A 6,000-nucleotide genomic window follows, 5' to 3' on the forward strand; every position below is an offset into this window, starting at 1 on the left:
AATGAAACTGCTCCAGAAGGGATGGAATGTTGGGAGCAGCTGACCATCCGCTAAAGACAAGTAAGCACGTGGGGGAGTAAACCCATTAAAGAGATTCTGGAACGGGAGATCTTGGGGGAGTGTTTCAAACTTGTGATTGGCCTGGTTTCTGTTATGATACAAGCAGCAAAACCAGGGCACCCGCAGCAAAGGCAGAGGTTTGTACATGCATCAGGGACCCTTTTCAGACGCACAGAAAAATAACACAGTGTAAATTAACCAAAAAAGGGGGCGGGACTCCTCAAATAGCCTGAGGATGTCCGAACATGTTCTAAAAGGCACACTGTGCAAAGAGCTCCCAAGTATCCATGAAAGGGGAAAGATGACAGTGGTAGGCGGTGGTGGGATATATACTGATCTTTTCAAAACCCTCAAGAGTTTAGGGAATCCTGGAGGGGAAGACTGTGCAGGGTGGGACAGGATCCTTCCCCCAGTTCCTCATGGGCCTCTAGCCTGAGTTCCAGGAATTCATATGCAGATTGGATACTAATAGGCTTCAACTGTTGGCTCCCCACCAGTTCTAAAATGGGGTCCTGCTCACATGCTAACTAAAGCCACCCCAAGTTGTTGCTCAAACCCCGCCCCCCCCAACAAACCCCAACTGAGCATCGGCTTTGATGATTGCTGACCTGGTACCATTGGCTCCAAACAGATTAGACATGAAAATTGTCTTTAAAGCACGTTGTACATTTAAGGAACTAAAGAGTTAACCCCCCACACACACACACACACATTTTCTTCTTTATTAATTGCTCCCAAACACTGTTGCAAGAGTGAAGAGACCATGGATCTAATTTTGTATTAGAAGAAGAAGAAGAGAAGAGATTGGATTTATACCCCACCCTTCACTCGGAGTCTCAGAGCAGCTTATAAACTCCTTTCCCTTCCCCTCCCCACAACAGACACCCTGTGAGGTGGGTGGGGCTGAGAGAGCTCTGGTAGAAACTGCTCTTTTTCAAGAACAGCTCTGACAGAACTATGGCTTGCCCAAGGTCATCCAGCAGCTGCAAGTGGAAGCGTGGGGAATCAAACCCAGTTCTCCCAGACTACAGTCTGCACACTTCACCACTACACCAAACTTTACTTACTCCATTTATAGTTTGCCTTTCTCACTGAGAGTCAAGGCAGATTATAACTAGTCTATACTGTCACATTTGGATCCTGCCCTTTTTCTGCACAACAACCCTGTGAGGTAGGTTAAACTGAGAAGGCAAATGTCTTAACAGCATAGAGATTTGAACCTAAATCTCTCCAGGACAACACTCTTAATTGGCTCATCATGGGTTAAAGTGATCTATTGGCAAATACACTTTTTAAAAATTCAGTTGTGCTTGCTTCATCACTACACGTCAGTTTAAAATAGTGGGGGAGAGGGGAAGGGGCTAACTAGAGCTGTTCCAGAAAAGTGGTTTTCAAATGCATTTGCTGCCACTAAAAAGATTATTTTCAGAGTTATAAGGAAATGCTATGCAAAGGCTATAAGGAATTAGTTACAAAGAACAAGAAACACTTAGTTTATCTTAGCAGCTATCAGACATATGATAATGCCTTTGGCTCGTTCAAAAAATTAGCACTTAGCAGATAACAATAGCCTCTGATACGCTTCTTAATATGGTTGCTTGGAAACCCAGTACCAAGATTTTCCATGTTGAAATCAGCACCTGTTCCCTCATTTAGGTATAGCCATCTTATACACAGAAAATTCATCTGAACGCTAGCATCAGTGTGCGTGCGTGGGGGGGGGGGGGAATGCAATTATACAAGGACAATATGTACCTCTCCATGGTGTGGGAAAATATATGGTTTGTGTCATTGCTCTCAAAATACATTAATTTTATGGAAGCTAGTTGCTGCATCTTTCAGAACATCTCATAGGCTCTAAATTAAAAATAATTTGCTTAGCTAAATGTTGTGTTAACCATTTTATCCCCACTGCACCAAAGCCGGATATCAACCCAGGCAAATGTTGTTGTAAGCATACCAGTATAACAGTTTTCAACTGCTCCTCCCACCCAATTTTATTTATTTATGTACTTTGAACATTATACACAGCAGCACAGGGACCTAAAGTGGTTTGTAGCATTATCCATTTTATTTTCACAACAGCCCTGTGAGTGAGGTAAGTTAGGCTGAGAGTTGTGACTCGCCTGAGGTTATTCTTTCCAGCACACAGAAAGGATTAGACCTTGGGACTCCCAGACGGGTCCAGCACTCTAACCACTGCACCACCCCACCATCTGTGTGCAAAGAGAACTGAGCTTTCACAAGGCAGTCATACATGGAGTAATTCCGTTTCAATGGGCTTAGAGTGGAGTAACTCTGCATGGGATCTCCTTCTGGGCCAGGCAGGGATCAGACCTGGATGGGTCAAAGGGTACATCTTACAGGGACCTTAAGCTTCAGGAAAGACCAGGCCACCCTGCAAGCACAATACCAAGAAATGGCCTGTTATATGTAATTTTCAGAAATAAAACAGATTCTCCCCCCCCCCATGACTTATGTGGCTATGTAGTGAGATCCAATTTTGCTGTTTGTGTGTGTGCGCGCACGTGCCAGCATACAAGTTTGTTATCAGGCCCAAAGAGTGATGCTTGGCCCCTGGGATGGGGTTGGTCTTTGGATATTCTGGCACATTGGGCAGAATACTAGGCAGGTGACTTTGTTTCTTTTACTCTTGCACCCGTTCCTGCACATGTTCCCTTCAAAATTACCCGTGCCCAATCTGTACCAGCCTTCCTCACTCCGTTCTAGGATTGCCGTATTGCCTGGCTGACCAGGTTTTACCTGGTATCTGAACATGCTTCCCAGATGCCCATTAGCTGGACTAGTTTTTATTATTATTATTTTTAAAAAGCCTGTAACTAGGCCTTCTAGAGCTGAAGAGGGAAGGCAAAAAGTGGACAAAGCTTTCTGCTTATTTTATGCAGTGGGAAAAGGCTCTTCCTTTAAATATTTATATCCCACCTTTCCTCGTGGTATTCCCTTTGTTCTAGTCAATGGGGAAGCCATGGCTGTGATTGACAGATAAGGGAATCCCAAGGGAATGTGTTCTTCCCTTTTGCCAGAAGGGCCTGAAGTAAAAATGGATAGCTCTATTTGTGTTTACTGCTTTTTTCTTCCTTATTTATGTATTAGGCTTTAATTGGATTCCAAAATTTCCTGTCCTTTTAATAGATAGTTAATTTGTGGAAATGGGATGTTGAAGCTTGTCACGGTGGAGGTAAACAACATTACCTGGTAAATAACATGACATTAAGCCTCTGCTAACAGTGATGGCAAACCTTTTAGAGACCGAGTGCCCAAACTGCGACACAAAACCTACTTATTTATTGCAAAGTGCCAACAGGGCAATTTAACCTGAATACTGAGGTTTTACTTTAGAAAAAAACAACTCATACATTAACTTAAGATGATCCAAACAAAGGAAGGAAAGCAATCCCAAATGCTTTCATTTACTTAAAATTATTTGGCAGAGAATTCAACACTTTAATGATGGTCTGGGCCTGGCTGGGGCAATGGCACGCGTGCCCACAGAGAGGGCTCTGAGTGCCACCTCTGGCACCCGTCCCATAGGTTCACCACCACTGAGATAGGAGATTTTTGTTTAGCCCTGCTGGCAACTCTAATTCCTTTCTTCAGTAAGGTTGACAGCAATAGAAACATTTGGGTGGGGTAGCTGTGTTGGTCTGAAGCAGCAGAACAAAGTTTGAGTCCAGAAGAAAGCTTCTAACCTCAGGCAATAGAAAAAGAAATACTTATATTTTCAAAACCAAATAATAATTTTAGACTTTCAGACAGTGGCAGGGTCTCCACTCTGCACCTCACCCCATGTTGAAGCTTGCAGAAATCCTCTTCACAAATCTGTTCTCAAATCTGGATACTCTCTGGCCACAGACATTAGGTGAAGGGGGCGGGGGCGGAATCAGTTAGTTCAAAATTTGCAGATTCCATTTTACATTTTCCCCAAGAAATCACAAAATCTAAGCTTGCCAGCTGCTAAACTGCAATGTGATATATTCAGGATTATTCATTTGTCTGTGATAAGGTTACAGGACCAATGTTTACAAAATAAGGAGAGCTCTGGAACTGTATTGTTTGGAAATAAAGAAGGCCATTAAGATACAGAAGAAAGCTTCTGAGTGGGGTAGAGGGTATGGCAAGGAACAAGATACATATTCTCACCCCATGTTGAAGCTTGCAGAAATCCTCTTCCCAAATCTGTTCTCAAATCTGGATACTCTCTGGCCACAGACATCAGGTGAAGGGTGGGGGGGAATCAAAGTTAGTTCAAAATTTGCAGATTTCATTTTACATTCCCCAAGAAATCACAACACCTAAGCTTGCCAGCTGCTAAACTACAATGTGATATATTCAGGATTATTCATGTGTCTGTGATAAGGTTACAATGTTTGCAAAATAAGGAGAGCTCTGGAACTGTATTGTTTGGAAATAAAGAAGGCCATTAAGATACAGAAGAAAGCTTCTGAGTGGGGTAGAGGGTATGGCAAGGAACAAGATACATATTCTCACAACCATTTACAAGCATCTGACCCCCCTCACCGCACCCCTCACAAATGTGGAACTACCACAAACTAAGAGCAGGGATAATATAATGTTCAATTGTCATAAAGTCAAATTAATTATCATAGGCAAATTATGAAGCATTTCTCCCCCCTCAACCCATGCACATTTATTTTTCTCAAAGTCTTAATACATATGATGAAACTATGTTGTCAGCAAACATCATTAAGCTATTCCTTTACATAAAGGTGCTGAAGATCTACACCAGTGTTTTGCAAACACCCACCCTTCAGGGAATGTTTCTGCACAAGCTTGAGAGGTAGTGTGGGCTAGTAGCTAGAGTGTTGGATGTAATAATGGAGACCCAGGTTAGAATGTCTGTTCAGCCACTTTTTAATGAGGCTTTCATTGGGCCCTTATGATGAAACTATGTTGTCAGCAAACATCATTAAGCTATTCCTTTACATAAAGGTGCTGAAGATTTACACTAGTGTTTTGCAAACATCCACCCTTCAGGGAATGTTTCTGCACCAGCTTGAGAGGTAGTGTCGGCTAGTAGCTAGAGCAGTGGTGGCGAACCTGTGGCACGGGTGCCAGAGGTGGCACTCAGAGCCCTCTCTGTGGGCACGCGTGCCATCACCCCAGCCAGGCCCAGACCATCATTAAAGTGTCGAATTCTCTGCCAAATAATTTTAAGTAAATGAAAGCATTTGGGATTGCTTTCCTCACTTTGTTTGGATCATCTTAAGTTAATGTATGAGTTGTTTTTTCTAAAGTAAAACCTCAGTATTCAGGTTAAATTGCAGTGTTGGCACTTTGCAATAAATAAGTGGGTTTTGGGTCACAGTTTGGGCACTCGGTCTCTAAAAGGTTCGCCATCACTGAGCTAGAGTGTTGGATGTAATAATGGAGACCCAGGTTAGAATGTCTGTTCAGCCACTTTTTAATGAGGCTTTCATTGGGCCCTTATGTATGTTTTTAACTGTCTTTCTAATAACTACTTGTATTTTTGTATATTATAAGTTTTAACTAGGTTTTTAATATTGGCCCTTCATTAGACTTTATTCTCAACCTTTTGGTTCTTGATTCCAGTTTTGGGGTCAGGTCCCCCCCCCATCCCTGTGTCTTACTAGAATGTCTGTTCAGCCACGATCTCTGAATAATCATGGCCCTGTTATACTCTAAATGAGATTTGTCATAGTGATCACCAGAGGTCATTGCGGGGGGGAACGCGGGGGATCGCAGTTCCCCCGGGTGAGGTACGGGGGGCGGGGCACATGACAAAGCCCCACCCCCTGCTTCTGGCCACCCCGCTTCCGGCCCTCATTCAGCCAGGAGGAGGCAGGAGAAGAGGGAGGGTAAGTTGCTTCCTCCCTGCCTCTCCCCACCCCTGCCTGCCTGGGGCCAGGGAGGGCCTTCGTGGGGCTTCCTTGCACTCCC

This window comes from Gekko japonicus, unplaced genomic scaffold (assembly GCF_001447785.1).
Source record: "Gekko japonicus isolate JY-2015 unplaced genomic scaffold, Gekko_japonicus_V1.1 scaffold2981, whole genome shotgun sequence".
In the NCBI taxonomy this organism is placed as follows: domain Eukaryota; kingdom Metazoa; phylum Chordata; class Lepidosauria; order Squamata; family Gekkonidae; genus Gekko; species Gekko japonicus.